At 37.6% G+C, this 22,230-nt stretch overlaps 1 protein-coding gene across 3 annotated transcripts in view; it reads left to right on the top strand.

Moving 5' to 3' along the window:
* SHISAL1 (shisa like 1) overlaps positions 1-22,230 on the top strand; it is an 83,840-nt gene that overhangs the window by 14,101 nt on the left and 47,509 nt on the right. The gene's annotated exons all lie outside the window — the stretch shown is intronic.

Genomic DNA, 22,230 nt, shown 5'->3' with positions numbered 1-22,230 from the left:
TGCTGTGTTTCTTGTACAGATTTAAAGTTTCTGTAACAGAAGTGGTGCTTGGTTTTTGTTCGCTATGTGGTATTTTTGTCAGCAGTAGGAATTATACTCCCTACTGCTGAGAGAAGGGACCTTCTGGGTAATCTGAATTCCCCATGCTTATTCAAACTGCTTTAAAACTAGAGTATGTGCCCTGAGGATGCAGTACTTTGGTTTCTTGTGTAAGGCAAATCTTAAGATGTGTCTCCTCACAAAATACAAAACAAAAAGAAGACTCTTTCAGGTTCTCAAATCTTCCCCTATACATCATAAGTTTTGCCCATGTGGAACTAGCAATGTCCTTAGTGAGTCACCAGATGTGGTTTAGGCTTTTTCCCTCCCTATGTATTTACCTTGGCTAGGGCATGGGTAATCATTGCCTCTTTGGGAAAGCAAATTTCAGTTATTGTTGTTGCAAAACAGTTTGGTTCACTGTGGAGTGCCCAGACAAAATACTTAAGGGGATTACTATCTATCTAGTCTTCACATGAGTTTATCTCAAGGAGACAGAACAATTGTTGAACATCATCAACAGCAAACAATAGCAGCTCAGATCAGATATTGAAGAAAATTGAGTTATTTTTGCAGTAGCCCTTTGTCACGGCATCCTCGTGGTCACCTGAGCAGTTAGAGGTGCCTGCATTTCCAAATGTGGTATTAACGTTACTTTTATTTTTAGGGGATTTACATTCTTGCTTTGAATTACTCTGTGAATTCTAGTTCTTCCCAGAGCTGTTTAGACGCTCTAGTAATGTTCTTCTGGTATTTCTTGTAGATGAAGTCATCAGCATTGTCAGCATTAACCTTTTATAGCATCAAAACGTCTATTATTTTCCTTTAATTACCTTCTTTGCTGGGAAAAGTATTTTTCTTAATAAAACAGTACTAAATATTTAAAAATTTAGATTTTTTATTTTTAAAAAAAATCTGTATTTTACAGAATACATTCTGTTAAGGGGTACCATAAAGGTATTCTATTTTTCTACCATCTTTAGGCATAATTGTGGGCTGCCTAAGGTATAGGAAATATTTGGAATCATTTATCTCCAGATTTTTCTCCTCATTCTTTTGTTATGTATTTGATTGGTTCTTCTCAGCTCATGTGTAAGTTCTACCTTTTATACTGCGGGTGAATTCACTCTTTGCTTTTACAGGTTATTCCAATAGCCATGTGACAAAAGTCTCCTCTTGTAATCTGTATCTTAAGTCACAGGCTGCAGAGTGCTTGAACTTTTTGACCTCTGTTCTGTCCCTTCCTATACCACGTTAACATTGTCCTTGGACCCTGCATTAGCAGTTTTATATATGGCCTGTCTAGCAAGCAACGTGGTTAAACTCAGTGATGGGTAAATCCTCCTCCACCGTATTGCTATGTGTTGTACCATTCTCGGTTCATTTACTTAAGCATTTTACTCTACATTCTCCCATTGTGAAAACAAAGTACCCTTGAACTTCAGTTTAACTTCTTTCTGTGAAGTTTTTTTAAAGTTTTGATATTGTGATTTGACTAACTGTGCCAACTTTTGTACACCAAATACAAAAGTAATAAACAGCCGGTTTGATTTCAGGCTGATAGTCTTGCTTATCTTCTTCTAAAACCCTGTACGTAATTCTTCAATAGAATGCTTTCGAATTAAGTATGTTATTGACATGGTTCTCATTCATGCTACGCAAGCTCTGGTTCTTACATGCTCTTGCTTAAGTGACATAACCCCCTTGTAGTCACTGCATCTGTTCCTCCTTATGGCAAGAAGTTATCTTGCTATTGGTTCACCATAGGTCCATGGGCAACTTTCTGTATCAGATTTGCTTGTAATAGTTTGGGTTCTTTGCAGGCTGCATAATGGTTATCTACTCTATATTTGAATTTGCTTCACTTGGCACATCCTCGTTTCCTCAAGACAGTTCAAGTGTGCATCTTCCAGTGGTCTTTCTCTGTTTCTGTTGTATCTTGTAGTTATAGCCTGGTCTCTTGTCAGTGCAGGATTCCTCATTTATCTCTAAGAGTGCTTCATAGTTGGCCCTTTCTGCTGGATTTGACTAAAACACAGTCAGCTACTGTCAGATATAAGGTTTCTTAAGATTGTCTCACATTTAGCTGTCCCCCAGTGCTAGCAGATGGGATGTGATTCATTAAACTGGATGTATTCGTGCACAGTTGAGTTCTCTCCACCTGTTGTCATTCAGTGGAGTCAACAGCACATTCCATATTTTCAGAATGGAGACGTTCATGTTGATTTGCATGCGGAAAGTGCTTCCTTCTCCATTAAACTGAGTATAGATATAGATCTGTATGCTACAGAAAGTTTTTAAAGATAGGTGAGATGTATCCCAGGAACGTCTAAACACCTACATGGGGAATTTCTGCTTAGGGACCCTTAACTTAGCCATCTTCTACTAGAGGCATTGGATAGAGGACAGATTTCTTGTTCTAGTGTCATTTTGGTGTGATGTTTCGTTTTATTTTCCTTCCCGGAATACTATTCTGTGCTTGATCTTAGAAATGAAGCATGGGACACAGCAGTCTTCCATAAGAGCTGGACCCATTACAAGGTTGTGTCTAGATATGGGAAGCAAGAGCAATGATCACAGCTAGTCAATCCATCATCATAGGCCAGTAGACAGTCCCTACTTTAGATAATGTAAGCTTACCCAGAAGACTTTCTTCTTAATATCTATTATTGGACAAATAATCAGTCCATCCTTTTGATGAAGTTGATCTTAGACAAGCAAAGCAAGCTGAGGCAACAGAGCTCTAGTGCACAGAAAACCAAAGCCTTGTGTATTCACTACTGCCTGACAATAGCAAGGCTGATATTTCAGATAGGGCTCCTCGCAGTATGTACAGCATTGTTTAACTAGTTAATCTAATCAGTAAATTAGTATTTTGTTTATTGATTTCTAGGTGTCTTAAATTCTATAGCTTGTTCTCATTGTTTGGTCATGGTTGTTAACATTTAAATTCTTTGGAGATGGGAGATTGGGGAGAGGGGGTGTGAGTTGGTGAAAATCACACAAAGGTGCCTGTTGCATGGTACCCATTAAATAGATATGGGCTAAAATGAAGCAGACATTAGAAGAGTCATTTGGATCTGAGACGCTGGGTAACAAAACTGACAGTGTTTCAAGTGCTGAAAGAATTGTTCTTCTCAGGTAGTTTGTAAAGTGACTTAAAACATTGCTCAATGATGAAGTATTCTATGATAATTACCATGGAATTAAAGAAATACTGTTCTTCCTGTTTTCACTTAAGTCTTTCTTAGCTGCATTGATTTTTAAAAGAATTGGAACAGGCTTTGAATTTTTATTCTGCACTACTGGTTTCAGTTTCAAAAAAACTTTCAAAAGAAACTTCAGTTTCAGAAAACTTCTAACCATTACAGTGTTCAAAAATACCTTCCCCGTACCTGGTAGTCCAGTTATCAGTAGTGAGTAAGTGCTAACATTTTTAACTACATATATTTTCCTAAACACTTGAAAGAAGTGTGTTGTTATGACCGCTACCTGTTCAGCTGGACTCTGGCCTGTGTTTTGCATAAACTTGCTTCATATGTGCAGCATCCTTTTCATTCCTGAATCTTGTTGCTAAGAGGTTTTCTCAGTCATTGGTGCATTTTCTCACTCTTTGTTTTTATTAATATCCTATCTCATTAGTTTTTTTTTTTTTTTCCATTTGTATAGTGCACTATGTTTCAGCATAGTTAATAGGTGATTTTTACTGAAAAGACAGTAAAAAGGCTTTTGGAATAGGTTTAAAAACATATTTTAGTGCGTTTGAAAACCTGGTTTGTCACATTTTAGCAGCTTGAGACAATGTACTATGATTTCTAGCTTAATTCAGGCATATTCCAAAAGATCAAGCTATTAAGTGAAAACACCTTCATGAACTCAGCCATATTTAAAGATTTTATTACACTGAACAGACAATGTGCATTGCAGTAATGAAAATCATTGCTTTGACGGTCATTCAAGGTTCAGGACTGTACAAGGTTCTGACTCACTCAAGTTTTTCTAAACCTGTTCTGTGCCCTTTTTCAAATACTGAGAAGCCTGGGTTTGTTCAGTCTATAGAAGAGAAGGCTGAGGGGGAATTTCATCAATACCTACAAATATCTAAAGGGTGGGTGTCAGGAGGATGGGGCTAGGCTCTTTTCAGTAGTGCCCAATGACAGGACAAGGGGCCATGGGCACAAGCTGGAGCACAGGAAGTTCCCCCTCAATGTGAGGAAAACACGTCTTTCCTGTGAGGGTGACAGAGCAGTGGCACAGGCTGCCCAGAGAGGTGGTGGGGTCTCCTTTGAATGTCGCCTGGAGACATTCAAAACCCACCTGGATGTGTTCCTGTGCCTGCTGCTCTAGGTGTCCCTGCTCAATCAGGGGGGTTGGACAAGCTGATCTCCAGAGGTCCCTTCCAACCCCTACCAGTCTGTGATTCTGTGAATACACAAAAAGTCCAGAGAGGCTACTCTGGTGGAACATGACTAATTTTATGAGGATCTAGCAAAAAACAAGTCCCTTTACATGTTATAATAACATATCGTATGTCTGTCATATGTTGTGTATATATATATGATATTGTTTACATCATATATCCTATGTATTCTGTAGATATATCACGTATATATCTTGTTTATATCGCATTGTATAAATAATATATATTGTGTATATGTATATTGTGTATATATATTGTATATATCACATATGTCTGTGTCACATATATATCACATGTATCATATCATGCAGGGCAGTACGTCTTCTCTGGCAAATTACAGGGAACAGCTGTAGTGTGACTTCTGGGCACCTGCGCAGCATTGTTGGTGCAGGAGTGGCACTGCTTGAAAGAGGATATGAGTTCTCAGCGTTATGGCTTGGTCAAAGTGGTAATCATTTAAGAAGAACAGGTAACTTAGGTTTCCAGTCACTTTTAGCACAAAAAAACCAAGGACAAAGCCTGAAATGCCATTTCCATTCCATTGTGAAGTACTCGTAACAATAAACTTTTAGAGGTAAGTTTTCTGTAATTAAATTAAAACCAAAAATGTTTCCAGATCTTTGGCATCCATTTCTGCTCCCACGTGTTGCTTACATGTAGTATTCTGACTTTGTCCAATATAGAATCATTTTTGGTCACCGAAAGGACTAGCACAGTGATGATCTCCAGGGGTCCCTTCTAACCCCTACCATTCTGTGACTCTGTGACCTCGCAAAATCCAAAGGGTGAAAGCCAAGCTGCTACACACAAATGGGGAGCCTTTTCATTAAGGCAGTATGAGTATTCCTGTCAGATTTTGAACCCCTTCAGAAATACTTCAGGAGAAAAAAAATATTACTATCCAAGAATATTCCTTGTCACTTAAGATGAATGCCTAAAAATACATTGCCTGAAAATGCTACAGAAATCTTTCAAATAACAGGGGGAAAATCACTTTCACATCACTTGTTCTGCAGAAGTAGAACTTCCTAGTGTTTGAACAGAAGTCATGCTGCTTCTAAGTAATGACAAAATCATTTTTATCTTTAAAAAGCTTATGCTTAAAAGAGTGAGACATCAAAAAGGTCCAAGTCCATTAAGAGAAGTAGGATCTTTGGTTTTTTTCAGTCTGGCTTTCTGCAAACCCTGAACAAAGCAGATGGCATTGACACTCAAGTATTGCAACACTGTGACAGAACTGTACTTGTATAAGGGGGAGAGAGGGTGTGCTTACAGTGACATGTCAACACTGTAGTGGTTATTATATATTTATGTTATACTTAACCCACTTGATGACTAAGTTGGTCATGGAGTGCTGAAGCAAGTCGATAGGTTTTTGTTTTGGTGGGTTTTTTTTGGTTTTTGGTTTTTTTTTATCCTGTACGTAGCTGAAAACTGGAGAGTACCACTCAAGGCTCTTAGGTGCTATCTGCAGACTGTGCTTAAATATATGGAAATTATCTGTGTGCACACTTTCAAATTGAATCAGGTTTGTGACAGTGGAGAAAATCTCAGTGTTTGCACCAGTAGTTATTTTGTGTTTTTAAAACTGCTGATTTTCCTGATGAAAAACAGCTTTCTTTAATTATCTGATTACCTTTTTCCAGTAAGAAAGCTCTGAAGGATTGAAGTATTAATTTTTTGAGTTATGTTATGGGTAGTTTTAGAGTGCATTAATTTCCTCATAGCACTGAGCCAATGGAAGAATAAACATGCTTATCTTCTTGGGAATGAACAATATGAATGATGTGTTTGCATGACAGAACAATATAAATTATATGGAATACATAAAGAGTTTTTATTTTCAATAAAAAAACTTATTAAAAGCAAAGAAGCTTTAGTCTGGCTTTCAGTAGTAAAAATAGGTGACATAAATATATGTGGTATAATATAAATACTTAAGGGTCATGATTTTTTTTCTCAGGGTACAACAAACCTTTCCAGAATGCTTTTCATGCTCCAACTACAAAGGCAAATTGAAATATGATGCAAGGTGAATAAAAAAGTAGCAGGCTAATTAGGTGCTGTGGTGTAGTGTTGACAGGTTGATAGATCCATTATAGTGGAAATGCTTTTGCAGGAGTGCCCACTATGTAACTGCTTGTAATAAAACCAAATTACTTTCGACTTCTCGCACTGCATTCTCTCTCTTAAATATACAGACACGCACACACATTTTCCTTTGTCTACCTCTGCTCGTCCTCTGCCAGAAACTTTCTTGCATGCTGGGAGACCTGCCTTCGTAGCCAGGAGACATGCTGTAGGAGACCCTAGTGTTCAAGGGTTTTGTGTTTTCACGTACCATGCGTGTCGCAGCTGGCTACCTAGTCTGTTTTTCTGTCATCTTCTTGGAAATACTGCTTTCCTGCTAGCTAGTAGCTTATCAGTACAATGGGGAGCCTGACTGGAGAGAGGATGGATAATTGGGATGCTTTTCCCTTGTTATGAGATCAAGAGGGAAGTTTTGGCTAATGTTGCTGGTGGTACTGATGTTTGCTCTTCGTGAGTAGTTTCAGAGACCCACTGTCACGCTTGTATGCTGCGTAAGGCTGAATTCAGTAGGTTCCGGTTCTCCTCTACCTATAAGACAAACAACAGAACCCAAACACTTGCCTCAGGTTAACTGTCAGCACTTTCAAGCATTGACTTGCTCTGAAACCTTGTACATGTACTTCTGTGGGAGATCTGCCTTTTTAATAGTAATATTGGCTTTCAAAAAACATGCTGATCACTCTATTCCCACAGAGAGTTGGAAACGTCTGCGGGTAGTCGCACCAATACAACTGCCGGGATTTTTAATTTAACTGTAAATGCTTTTTTAGTCCTTCACGTGGATATTCTTTTGAACTGGCTGTATTATACAGTTGCAATTGAGACAGTGCTTTATTAACAGCTTGTTTCAAGTTCATTGAGCTGATATCCCCATAGGTCTCTTAAGTGCATCTTCTTGTCTTGTATTGCATGCATTTAGCAGTCAATCAGAGATCTTTAGTTCAGAAGGCTATGTATTGCTATCATGTAAGCAGCTGTTTGGCTCTTCTCATTGCTTGTTGGGCTGTAAACATTGTCATATTCGTCTTTGTTCCAAGCTAGTTCTCCTTTCTGCTTATTCCAACAAACAATGCCTTCTGGATTTCTTTGTGCCTTGTCTTACCTAATTGAAGATCCCAGGTTTTTTCTACTAGATAAACAAATAGACTTACTCTTTCATATGCATCAGCGATTGTTAGACGTGTGCTTTTTGCAACTGTTATTAATTATCAAATGTCTGTGCCCTGCAAGGAAGCAAAACAAACTGTGATGTTTAAGTTCTGCTTGCTGCTACTTGACTTCCCTGAAGAAGATTATCACTTCTTCAGATGAACTTTGGCCTCATTTCTGAGCATATTTTGCAATAATCTTCATTTGAAGAGCCCCTTTGTGACAAGGTTGATGACAGCCGAAGGCAGTTACAGTGCTGATGCCTAGCCTGGTTATGAACCTTTTTGTGAAGGATTAAGTGGAACTTGGTACCCAACAGTGTTGCAGTTTCAAGCTGCAGGCTTGATTAGCTGAGAAGTGTTTTCCTAAGTGTTATTTTTCTTGAATTTTTTCTTAATCAGTGCTGTACTTCAAGGTGAGTTTTCTTTTTAGACTGAGATATTTCTGTAAGCTAGAGTGGCCTTCCTAATTATTGTTAATTACCTTATAATATGAGGAAGATTATGAATTGCTTAACTTGCTTTGGAAATTCATCTGTTCAAAATTCCCTTCAGAAGCTGCTATGCTTAAAGCTTATAAGCAAGATGAAATTGCAGTTTTACCCTTTTTGTTTGGCATTTTCAATATACAATTGAGGTAAAGACAGGGGGCGGGGGTGGGAAATGTGGCCCAAAAGCAACCCGTGAGAGTAAATAGCTCTTAGCTAGAAGTATATCAGCTTAAAAACAAGGACGCCTTTAAACTGACTTTGTTATTCACTGGATGGTGTTTCTGGTTGACAGGGTTTCTGAACTACTGTGATGTACCTTCCCAAAGAAAACAGTTTTTAAGCTATGTAAACATCAGTCTAATCTAAAACATTTCAAAACCATTTCCTTACTTCTTCAGTTTAATTGGTGTTTCAATACTCTTTCATTTTCTAAGTGCATTTTTGAAATAAGCATTAAGATCCAAGCCTTATTAAAAGATAACTCTAGCTTCCTAATCAAGGACTCTTGAGTTTCTCCCATATTTCTCACATGACTGGTGATACAGGACTTGCTCCACAGAGAATAGTGAAAATTGAAACTGGTTACTGGAAGGTGGGGTGCAAAAGGACATACAAAATTAGAGGTGATACAGCGAGGGAAGACCAACCCTTTTGTAATGCAAGAATAAGATGATCTTAAACTGGTCCAATAGCATTTACTATTTATTTACAACTAATCGATAGAATTCATTGAGGTAGAAGACATCCGTGCTAATAAAAGCTCCAGAGAAAGAGTTTTATAGAAACAATGAAATAACAGTATAATAATTGGCTGTTATAATAATTACATGAAAAGTTTTCAAGAGTAAATTTTTTCTTCAAAGCATTGTAAGCCTCTAATGAAAGAGATACAGAAGAAATTTGCCTCTAAGACGGACTTCTGCTCATGTCCACTTTCAAATATCTAGCAGTCTGTTGCAAAAGGAAAATTGGATTTGACCCATGACTGATATGACAGCCAAAGTGTTGGAATTTCACTGTAGCCTCTTCTGCCGAAATATCTCTAAAAATCTACTGCTAAGAATCAAAACTTCCATTTTGTCGTCTTATATTGAAACTTTTGTCCTCGACTTCAGTGTAATGAAGTTGGCATTAGAATTAGATTTCTGAGTTAGTGGCCATATGGAAAAATTAAAGCATATTGTATGAGGAATGGAGTGACATTAAATACGGTTAAACAGAAATGCTTTTGCCTTTTCAAGGAGGAAAAAACCCCCACAACTGTAAAATCAACGCAGAATGTTTCATTTGACCCAGGACAGTGTGTATTTCTCTTGCTCTATAAATTAGAGAGCAATAAAATAAGCTTTTGGATGTTTTTAGAATAAAATTTTGGTTTTTTTTTTTCTGTTGCTCTTCTCATGTCTACATCTAGAATATGAAACACTTCTTGTTTTAACATACACTCATTTTTAGCTGATTTCATAAATGATTACTCTTGTTATAAAACTTAATTTTTGGTGCATGTAGTATAATCAAAATGTCTTATTTTGATTTATACCATGAACAAGCAGGAAATTGGCTCTCTTCCTCAAAGAAGACTTCTTAAGAACAAGGACTTGTGTAAATTCTTATGAGTTAAACTACATGTGAAAGACATTTAGACAGCTGGCTTAAAAGAACAGAGCTGAACTTAACTATCTAGAGTATAGCCATGTGAGAGTGCTACCAACCCTGCCAGTAAGCAGAAAACTAGGATGATTAAACTAAAGTTCTAGCAGTTGCAGCAAGGTGTGACACTACCTGGAAGGAAAAACCAAACCTTGTTGCAGTTCTAGTGATCAGTCTAATGTTTTGCTTCTACTATGTTTAAATATGTCCCTCCAGCCAAAATGGTGGGAATAGAAATAACCCAGAGTTTTCCGGAGATGCCTCTGTGAGTTGTCATTCCAGGTTAAATAAGGAAGGCAGATTTCAATCCTTCTTTCTCCATATCAAACCTCTTTATTTGGGGAAAGGCTGGAATTCAGGTTGGGAACCTGTAGCTGAAGTGGGTTAATCCTAAATATAAAAAGCCCCTCTATTCTTCACAGACTCCATTAGATTTAGTTCAGCTATATTTGAGTTCTAAGAATTTCATAATTTGGTATATTTTGGATGTCATTTACAAGACACAATTGGTTGTCTGGGCTATATGACTTCATCCATACTGTTAAATATATTACATAGTAGGCATCAAAGTCCTTATGTGAGAAGAAAATAACTGCAGAATGAGCATCTGTGATGGCTGCCAAAAGGATTACATTTTTATTAGACAAGAGGGTCAAAAAAATCTTGTTACAATAGATATGATGTTTGGGAACAGACCCTGAAATTGCACTGATATACTAGGATTAAAATAATACTCACAAAATTTGCATGGATGTTGTGCCCCCCTGTCTTAAATGCTTTATGGTAAGTTTTCTGTGTTCCCCGTTCAAGCAAAATAGATAAAACTAACTGTATTACAGGATAATAAAATTGTCACTTAACAAATGTAACTAACTTAATATTGCTAAAATACCCAAAAGAAGGGGTGATTGGGACCTGACACTGAGAAACTGTTCCCTGTGCCAATAAGGGATTCTTTACACAGGCTTTGAGGTAATGCATATGATGTGGCATTATTGCAGAGAGGAAATGCAGTTAAACAACGAGAATTTCCAGGAACAAATCATCTCATTTTAAAAATCATTCTTGTGATTTAAAACTCTACATTCTTATGTCACTTCTTTAACATGTCCAAGTTATGTCCTGTTCCTCAGTATCTCTGAACGTGGAGGTTAAGTATGGCCCTTCAAAGATATCTAAGCTTGTTTTCTGCAAGGATGGTTTAAAGTGATATTGATATCCATGTATCTATTAATCACAATCTTTGATAAATCGAGGTGTGTGTTAATTATACAAAATTAAGTAATTCTTTTAGGCTCTTTGGGTCAAAGGCTTTGTAGGAGTATCTCAAAGACACAGTGGCTGCCATCTAGTTCCCATTGGAAAGTTGCAAGTTAGACTCCTGACTGCCACTTTCCAACTTTACTAGTACAGAAGGCATCACTATGGCTTATAATGACTTCAAAGTTGGCCATTACTAAACTGGGTACAGCAGAATTACCTAGCCATGTTCTCTTTTCTATGTAAACTTTAAGAAAATCATTTAAGCATCAAGTGAGTTTGTATTCTCATAGGTAATGGCTCTGGGGATTTTTCTTTTTTTTCTTCCCCGCCCTGTCAGTTTTCACAGGAGCATGGCATTTTTAATCAGTGTTTCCTGTTTAAGTCATTAGACCCACAAACTTGATATTCAGTTCTCAAATCTGATGTATTCTTCCTTTATGACTGTAACTGTTTTGTGCATCAGCTTCTTTTCTGTAAAATGGAAATAGTACCACCTTTCCACTTGTCTTTTTTTTTTTTAAATTTGTTTAGACTCTAAAGATGGAGAAGAAATGGACTGCATGACTGCAATATTGCTTGCTAGTAATATCTTTGCCGCGTGACATATGTGATGAATTTTGTACTTTCTTCCTTACGTATGAAATATTTGGACTTGAGATGTTCCACTGATGATGTTCTATATACTGGCCTATAAGGTAAACAGGAAATGAATGTCAATGTCAGGAACCATTTCAGAAAGGTCTGTCAAATGGAACTATTGGGTACTGGAATGGGAAGACAAGTAGTGGTTTGTTACTATGGGTGTGAGCATCTGATGTAAAAAGCTGATCTGTTGCTTCAAGGCAAAACTCCCACTGACCTCAGTAAAGCTGGTATTTTGCCCTGAAACTTAATTATAAGTTAGCTAAGGGGCTAATCAAAACACTGGGGTAAAGTTACTTTGCACAAGATGCAGAAGTAAATGTCCTTCTCTGTGTAGAGGAAACTTACATAGCATAAACCAATTGAGTGGAATAAAAATACATGGCTGGGTCATGCTTATTGTGCATGACTCAACGTACTTTCCATCTGCAAGTTAGAAGGTGCTTACTATTAGTGCATGCTGAGATAAGTTGGATTTAGAAGGATGTTGAAACTAGAAACATGATTACAGAAAGATGGGTAAATGGTATTTTAGGAGTGCTTTGTTTCCCACCATAGAGTAAAATCGTCAGCTCAGAGGCTGACGTGTCCACAAAGGTGGTAATTCCTCAGTCAGTTGCCTGCATTCGTTCAGGGTCACTTACTGTTGATTGGGATGTGGGGTGATTGTTCTACGGTCTCCAGAATATAGTGTGAGCCCATCGACTTCCTACCAGACTTGCACATGTACCAAGCAAAGGTGAAATTGTGTTTCAGGTGTGGTTGACAGCAAAACCTTTTCCAGTAGTGACGTAATTTTGAACCTGGCTGAATCCAATGGGACGTAGCCCATGATTGAAACCAAGGATATTTATCAGTCTTCGTAACGGCTCTTAGTGTAGTTATATTCTTGAGGCAATTAATTTTTGCCTTTAAGCTTCTCTGTTTAAAAATGTAAAACAAATTTCTATCAGTACTGGAATTTTTCAACAAAGTAAAATATTCTAGTTAACTATTCAGAGAGAAGCGTACATATAGGTCACACGCCATCAGTGCCAGCTTTGTGCTGGAATGACCCAGAATACCATGCCAGAACTTGTTTCAGGTGTGAGCTGAGCTTCAATCCCTCCCTGCCTATACATGAAGCTTTTGGAACCTCATTCCAGCATCTCTTCCACACGGATTGTTCTCTGTGTACTCCTGTATAAATGGCAAGTGCTTCAGTTGCAAGCCATTTCTTAGGGACGTGGCTGTGTGGAGCAAAGTCAGTGGCTGATGACTAGGTTTCACAGGTACTACTACGCAGTACTTGCAATGCTAAGGAGTACACTCTGTATGACGTATGCCTGCCCACTGAGCATATACAAAGAAATAGTACACAAGGGAAGCCACTTCTAAATAAATTGTAGTTTCAAGCTGCGGTTAATACTTCTAGTGCATTACTGTATTTTTGCTCAACTCCACTGGCTTCAATGGGGAGGGGTTGTTCAATGCTTGATCTATGTGAGGTCAAGAAATAAGACCTCTGTGGAATTCTGTACAAGCCTTTAAGTAGCTTTTCTTGCACCTGCCTCTGTGCACAGCAAAAAGTCTGGAGAAACCCCAGACGAGACACTGAACAAGCACTTTTTTACATCCTGTAAAACACAGGATGTGAAACAAAAGTTGGGGCCTGTGATGTCACCACAGCAGCACAGCTTTTTTCTTTTACCTGGATTTTCAGTTCTAAAAATGCGTGCTTAAAAAAAACCAAAACCCAAAAAACATTGTTGAAAGCCACTTTTTTGTTGTTCTGCATGCCTTTTTCCCTTCTGCTTGGCAACCTCCACACCTCCTGTTCTGACTACTAAAAATTCTCCTCTCTTTTGTCCTGCATGTATTTCTGCCTAAGAGGAGAGGACAAAAGATTCACTAGATTTTTTTCCTTGGTTCTGCTTCAAAATGAAGTTCTTGTTAATAATTCAGTGTTATTGGGGCTCCAAAATTTAGTTTTTTTAATTAGAATGGCTCTGAGCTAGGATGGTTGTGCTAGCACAACAGCACACTACTCCAGTAGCAGTAGTACTACTCTTAAAACCAGCTTTTTAATCTATTCTTCTAGTGTATAGCAGAGAAAAATCAGCATTTTCTGCTGCAGTGCGAGGCTGGTGTGTTTAAAAGGAATGAGGAAAAGAACACGTGAAAGGAAGTTACTCCCATCTTCTACCATATAATTTCTCTCTCCAACATTTGTTGGTTCAAGGCTCCCACACAGTTTCCTTTTTCCTTGGCTGGTGCAGTGACAGCTCCTTATCCTGTTCTAGTCTGCTTTAGGAACAGCCTTTGTTTCTGATGTTACCGAGGAACATTTCAGTATTTGAAACATTTGGATAATACCATGTTTTAAGGAGGAAGGTCGGTTCTTTCTCGGTTTACTCTGATGGGTGTTTTTCATCATTATCTTAAATGAGAGGGTGAGCAAGATTTGACCGAAATGTTTCCTGGGATCCAAGGTGTTATTTGCCTCTTAAGGGAACACTGGCTAGTTTCAGATTTCAAAAGTGAAAAAATGAACAAATTTGTACAAGAGCCAACCCATCCCAGAAACAATCTCACTACCACACACACGGACATGGTAGATTAAGGGCAGAATTTTGCCAGTTCACCCCAGGTGACTACCTGGGCCATTTCTTTTCTCATAAGGCTTGTTGCTGCCAGCACTAAGGGTATATCAATAATACTCTGTAGTATAAAGGCAGCCGAGCTGGTCCTAGATGAACCAACTTAAATACTGGAGGCAACCTGTATTTCTTCACAGAGTAGACAAGGCTACATCTGCACTAGGACAGCTAGTGTGCTTTCAGTCCACATTTAGAGCTGGCTTGCAGTAGATGTTGAGATGTTTTCCTTAGGAAAGTTGGAATACTACTGCCAAAATACTTGTAGTGCAGATCCGTCTATGTCAGATAAGCTACACATTGTGTTGGCATAGTAAAACGATCCTCATGAGAGAAAAAAAAAAAAAAGGTATTTTTGCAAGTTTAACCGCAATTGGCAGCTTCTTCCAGCGCTGCTACATTAATCAGGGGTTGCACCCTTTCCTGACCTAGCTAACTGCCAGCAAAATTAGCTGGTTTTCCCATTGCAATGTGTCCTGGTTTTAAAATGTGTTAAATAGCATAGTGACATTTTGAGCAGGAACACAAGTTATCGTTTCAATACTTGCTGGCCAGAAAACCATTTCAGAGCCTTTTAGAAAGCGCTACCTCTAGTGCTGTAAGATGGGGCATGCTTAAGGTAGTAACTCTGCAAGGATGTTGCCTAGTGGTTAAAGTACTCTAGATGTCAGAGTAAAGTACAACTTGGTATCTGTACAGGGGCTTGGAATGGTCAATTAGACTGTAAAGGAATGGAGTAATAATTCATAATGGTAAAAAGGAAACATCCTTTCTAAAGTTGATGGGAAGAGGAAAAATGTATTAATGAGAATTCCGAATTCCTTTGAATTTGGCATGTTTAAATGAATCCTTTTTTCTGAGTCCACTTTAACTTTTGCTTTGCTTCCTCCTCATATTTTTTCACTTTTGAGCAAAATAATTTCTGAAACTGTTTTACAAACCCAGAGCGACAGAAGGTTAGAAACCAATCTGTTTAGAAACAGATAATGATTAATGATGTTCAAGAACGTGAGAATGAAGTAAAACTTAGATTTCAACAGACTTTTCACAGGAAGGTTTCAGAAGAGGCCATTTTGAAAGGAAAATGTATCAAAAGTGTTCCCACAGAGACTATAGGTAGTTCTTAATATCTGTATATCAACAGTTGACAACATAGTGGTGAAACCAAAAAGTTAATCACAGTTATTTTTTCACTAGATAAATTGTTGAAACATTACATTTTTTTCCTCAAATGTATAATAAAAATACACTAGCCAGGTTTACTGCCGTGTTTATAGTACACATATTCTCAGGTTTTAGAGCTGTGCTGTAATCTAGAGATTAGTGATATTTGCCTTTCCATTAGATTTGGGAGATTTTTAAAACATGCATGTTATAAAACCTCTAATCTTACCTGCATAACTTTTTATTTCTCAATAACGTCTTTGAAATTACATGAACAAACTGTTTCCAATAAACTAGTAGAATTTACATCATTAATTTGAGACTTAGAAATTGAAATATTTTAAATTAAAGTACGTTTGCTCTTGTTCTGCACTGAAAGTAGCTCAAAAACACAAGCTTAAGTTTCCCTAGAGAAGAGCTTTGCATTTCTTAAAAGCTGAAATGATAACTTGATTAACAGAGATTTGTAATCACTTCAAAATGAATCCTGTCCCGCTCTCAAGCTCTCTTAGAAAATTATTTAAAAACTGTCTATGTTTCCTTATAATTTCTGCCTCATGGGAGACCAAGAACATTCATAGTTTGAGTCAAAATTCAGTTGTTTCAGATTACTTTGTTCCATGAATAGACCAGACTTGATAGTTTCATCTTACTAGATTTATTTACTAATTCAGTAATGAAGCATTCCTTCCAGCTCACACAGCTGGCTAATCTTAGAAGCTGGTTGCACAAAATCACTCAGCTGCCTTATTTGACTCAGTAATCCAGGTATATATCTGAACTGAGTTTAGTTCATTAAAAATAAGGATTCTGGATGACTACAACAAATCTTTGTGAGCTGCCTACGCTCATGCTGATACAGTACATGCAAATGAGAATATATGAATATTTCAGTCTCTTCACAAAATGAATGGTGTTCAGAGCATTAGGAAAAGTTGCAGCTCTTGGCTGCAGAAGGAATTTTGATTCTGAGAAGTGAGAAAGCTGCCACTAACTTGTAGCTGAAGTTAGTTATCGGTGTCAGTAAATAATCATAATTGCAGCTGTTATTGTTACATAGCTCACTGTTTCCTCAAAGTAATTTAGGTATTTTTCCCCAAAATGCAATCTAATATATACAGTGAAGGGCCAGTTGTACAACAGACAGCAATCTAGAATTTTCTGACCTTTATGAGCAATAAATGTAGGAAATCAAATATCCTACCACATGCAAATACATAACGAATTGTACCAAAAAATTGATTAGCTAAAGTTTATTTGCACTAAAGCTACATTATAGTAGTATCTTTAGTTTTGCTGTGAAGTCAGTGAGGAATTTGGCCATCAAGAAAGACTTTGTGCTATCTTAGGGAAGATTCTCATCAGTTAAATTTTGTGATGAAAAGGTCTGAATGTACCACTGGTTCTCTATTGTAATGAAGGAGTCCGTGTACTTCTGTATCACATTCTACTGTGCAACGTACTGCGTAGCCAGGGTAGGAACTGCTAAAACCCATTTCCAACTTGCATGTGTATGATGTGTCTCTCCATGTAGGCGTAGGACAGGTCGTAATGGCTGACTAAATGTGGTGATGAAAAGTGAAAGGGGTAGAAGAGGCAGGAGATGAATGAGAAACTTTGACAGTTGGCGGTTGTAACATGTACAGGTTTCTTGGCCTTGTCCTATTAATAACAGCTTTAGACTGCTTGAATTCACAAGATGGTTGTCAGGCTGTACTTAATAGCTTTTTTTTTTTTTTTTTTTTTAGGACTCATGCATGTTGTCTCTTCATATCTGTTTGGAGAATAGCTGGAGGAAATAATAAACATGGGGGGAGAAATAAAACAAAGTAGTTCGTATTTTCAATTTTAAAACTTATAAGGGGAAAGAATTTAATGATCAAGTTAGGGTAATATAAATTTGCTCATCTTTAGCAATACCACAACCCTAACTGCAATGCTTTATCTGCAGTTGTGCAAAGAACTCACATATGCTTACCTTCAAGCATACGTGTATAAGATGTTTTTAGGGAAGAGACACTCTGTAACATTAATGCTGCTCTATAATCCAAAAGGTTTTCTACCAGCAGTTCCTTTTCATAGGTTGTTTCAATTGTTTCAAGGAAGACAACTGTCAACTGAAAACTAGTATCTGTTTTTCATAAACATTTCCTTGAGGTTATTGCAGTGTAAAACCACATGTTTTCTTAATAATCAGGCTTTCTTTCATGCCAGTTACATGGCTGCCTTTGTAATAAGACTAATTTCATTGTAATAGCATTCATGAATTCATACTAGATGCATTTTTAATCCTGTTTTAACGTGAGAAGTGAACAGAGCTGGACTAGAAGTTAGGTTTGGATCACAGCCTTCTCTTTTCCATCTAATTTTAAACAGCTTTCTCAACTACTGCCATTGTCTCGGCTGCATTATTGATCCCCTTACTGCTGTCACAATGCAACCAGTGTTGTCTGTTGTCCTCAGATGAGCAAATATGTTGAGAGGAGGCCATTTCCCTGCTGGTGGATCCGCCTTGTCCCAACAGTGTAGGAAGTACAGCACAGCTAATATGTGTCTGAGGTTAGTGAGGGTGTTTTCCAGGAGGAGACTGGGGAATAAGAGATCTCCACAGAAATCGGAGCTTTTCTAGGTATCGTTTAATCATAACTGTGAAAGATGACCTTGTCCCAAGAGAGTGGAGGAAGAAATGGAGGGAAGCTCATCGCTGCTGTGGCACGACTTCCCAGGGCCAGGCCACTGGTACTTACTAGGATTGGAAGGCCTGCTGCACATTAGTGTGAAAAGAAGGAAGCATCCTCATTTATGTCACATGTGGTGGTATGTTTTTACCTGTATAGTTTTGTCTGTATGTAGATGTACCTATCTTGGTATAACAGTGATAAACTTATGTATCTTTTGATTAACTGTGAAAATTAGCAGAAGCTCTCTACGCTTTTGTAATGGTGTAATTTTGTTTCCCTTGGAAAAGTTGGCAGCTATTTGAGGTATGTGTTAGGACCTTCAGGGCACTAAGAAAATATAGACAACCGAAACCAAAATGACACTGAAGTTGCACGCACAACTTTGCCATGAAGCGTAGAGCCAGATTTAAAAGGAGGTATAGGAGGTCTAGCAAATACTTCCCCCCCGCAAGGAAAGAGTGTAAGTAGTGAAAGTTGTTAGCCTAAGAAAAGGATGAGTGAAGATACGATAGCACTTTTTGTATGTATTAATTAAAGACTGATGCAAAGAGAGGTGTAACCAATGTATCTGTAGGTAAATCGTTCTCCAGCATCACTGGGGATAGGGTGAGATTGAATCAAAGCAAAGGAGCTGCAACTTAGACATAGGAAAACCTTTGTAGCCACAAGGTTAGAGAAACACTGGAAGGGAATTGCCTGAGAAGGCTGGAAAACACCTCTGGCAGTGGAGATTCTGTGAACAACTTCTAAGCATGGTTTAGATGTACTTAATCCTGTGACAGAAAGATGGATTAAATGATCTCTTGAATTACCTTATTTTCTGTCATTCTATACAGAGAGCTAACTTGTGAGGCAGTGCTGATATATTTGCTAGCTCCCTTTGTTCTTTCTAACAACCAAAATATGCAAAAAGTGCAATGGTTTTCAAACATTTCTTCTAAACGTAGCTTTTATTTCCTTCAAAGTGAGGGGAAAATTATTTCTGCATAAAAATCTTGCCACGTGAAATGGTTCCTTCTCTTGGCAGCTTTTCTTTCCAGTGATTCACTGATTCCCTTCAAGAAAAGACAGCTAGATAAAACTATAAGGATAGCAAAATCAATGTACATAGCAGCAGAGTAAGACCTAAAAGGTCAGTGTGTAAGTAAAAAGTGAAATCTGGCATAATGATCTCATACGTGTATTTGGTGCCTGCACCTAAAGTCCATGGTGAGGAGGGAGGTTAAAGGCAAATAAGTTCAGTTTCTGTAGTGGTGGTGAAATTAGAAGTTACAGTGAATTGCAGGCTCTTGGGTGGCTTTTTGTTTCTGCTGACCATCTGTTGTGTCTCATATTAATGTCGGTTCTCCTTGATCATAACAGTACAGCACCTTTTCTTTTGAATGTTGCTCTCTTTGAATCATTCATTGTTGCATCTTCTGCAAGGGAAAGCAATATGCCTAACAATCCTTGCTCTGTGAAAAGAGATAGCAAAGCACTTAAACATGAGTAGGGACCATTTCTTCTATTTCATAGTAGACATGTTGAAACACAGAGTGAAAAACTGCGATTCTTCAACCTTTTTTTTTTTTTTCGCCTACTTTATGATGTAGCTGCAGAGATACCTGTGACTGCTAATTACTGTGTTTCTACCATCGCTACTCTGTGGCCTAGCATTAGGAAATACTGTGTACAACCTAGTGACTTTATTTTATCATGCCACCTGTTCTCCTGCCCATGTCTTCCACCTGGCTGATTGAGCTCGAATAGCTCAGAGGCATCTCGTGATATTGCACTAAATATGGCTGTATTAGTCAGACAACAGCATGTAAAAAAAAAAATAATCAAACTTGTCAAGTGGTGAATGGTTAGTTGTATCTCTGTCCTCCTAAAAATGATCATATTCAGTTTAATGATCACTTGAAGCAGTAGTTATAAAACTGGAGCATTTCCCTATCATCACAAATCTGTATATATGTATACATAGACATGGAATCTGTCACTCTCCTGGCCTTTGATGTGTGGCTGTAGTGTTCTAGTCTCTTGCTCTGATCTTTCCAGCTGGCACTTAATAAAATACGAGCATCACAAGACTTGGATTAAAATGGCAATTTCATTGTTGCCAGTTCTATTGGACGTAATTGAATAAATCTTCCCCTCCCTGAAAAGCTTCTCGATTTCTACATAAAGCACTGATTATAAAATTACAGTAAGGCTGTATGTACTCAATTACTAGCAAGAATGCACTTTTCAAAAAACATGCATCTTATTCCCAGTCTGAGTTAGTCTTCCATAACTGATATGCCTCTTCCCCGCCTGCCCCATCCTCACTGCCTGGTCAAATTGCAAGCTACTGAGATATTTTGCAGATATCTGCTATATTATTACTATTTTTAAGGTACCTTCATTGACAACAACACCACTGAGAGAAATAAAACTTAGTTCACCATAAGCCCACAGTGATATGCATTAATTATATTACACTCCTTAATTATTTATTATTTTGATTCTATATTTGCCATTCCATTAACTTTCTCTAGATCCACATCACACTCACAAGCTTGTAGTTATCTGGATTACCTTACTTACTTCTAAAAATGTCCTTAGGTTTCTTCAGGTCCTCTGAAAGCTGCCAGTTTCCCAACAAACTGAAAAAAGGAGATATATGTCCCCCAGCCAGCTCTTCTAAAATAACTGGATACAAATTACACAGAATTACAACTATCAAATTACAAACCTTAGTATCAACTTATTAATGTCATCCTAAATTATTCTTGATACGGAAATATTTAATAGTCTCAGCTATACCAAACATCTGTCTCTTCCCAGATACACAACAGAAGTGCATATTGATCTCTTTTTAATTAACTGTTACTAAAGCCAAGATCTCCCTCTAGTAATGAATCACTATCAGAATTCCTGCAGCTTTGGTTTACTCAGGAAAAAAAAATCTTATTCCTTTTATTCCTAACAATATTGGCAATAGCTTGTTCTTTGTATCTGTTTTTCTTGATTAAACTCCTACATTCTTAACCTCTGGCTTATATTCAGTATTATTCTTTTTTTTATGCAATACTAAATTTAAGTCTGCTTGGTGTTTTAATTAAAATGATATTCCTTCTGAAAAAGTGTGGCAGCTTTTTCAAACGAGATGTATACTTAGAGAAGTATTCTTAATTAGCATTCATAGTTTTCTGCACTACTTTTTTCCTCATGGTGTTATGGTTTCTAATTGTTTTCCCCTTGTAGATTTAAAAAAAGTCAGTTCCTCCAAATACGGTGGTTTGGATGTTAATCATGCTTGCAGGCAGCAGGATAAACTATCCTGATTTCTTGTACAAAATTTACACTGATTTCTAGGTTTGTGATCTCTTGTTTTTCATGTGCTAAGAGAATCTGCTTCTGCCAGACAAGAGCATTTTTTTGTTAGTGAGAAATCTTTTGTCTCTAAACACTTTGTAGATAGCACTGTGTCTGTGTCTCCCCTCCTGTGGCTGCATATGTTACTCAGTTTAGTTATTTATAATGATGTTGATTTTTCACCTGCTCCCTTTTGTTACATGCAGGTGTAATTGTCTTGAATTCTAATTTGATTCAGTAGTAGACACTTATTAGTAAACTACCTAGTATTCATATGATACTGCACTGATTTCATAAGCATTTGGCAACGTGCTGTTCTTGAGCTGTCAGAAACAAACAGTGTAATTTTTGACATAGATTGCCATTTTCTTTTTCTTTTTTCCAAGTTGCTCCTTTAGGAACATTTTTTTTAATAACCCAAGAATTGGACTCGCCCCACCAGCTTTCAGTAGCACCACCTAGGCTTTCTAGTTTATAGCCCAAGCTCCCAGTGTTGTTGTACAAACGAATAAATTACCTATTTATTATTCTCTGATGTCAACGTGCATTCAGGATGTTGAAGATGTTATGCATCCAGCGTTAGTCTGCATTAGCAGTGACAACAGGCTAGGGTGCCAGACGTTTCTACTGATGTTGATGACAACAACTGCATTCGGACAGAGCCTC

Source organism: Phalacrocorax carbo, chromosome 1 (assembly GCF_963921805.1).
Source record: "Phalacrocorax carbo chromosome 1, bPhaCar2.1, whole genome shotgun sequence".
Lineage (NCBI taxonomy): Eukaryota > Metazoa > Chordata > Aves > Suliformes > Phalacrocoracidae > Phalacrocorax > Phalacrocorax carbo.
Note: the sequence above shows the minus strand (reverse complement) of the source record. Positions and strands in the feature narration are given on the sequence as shown.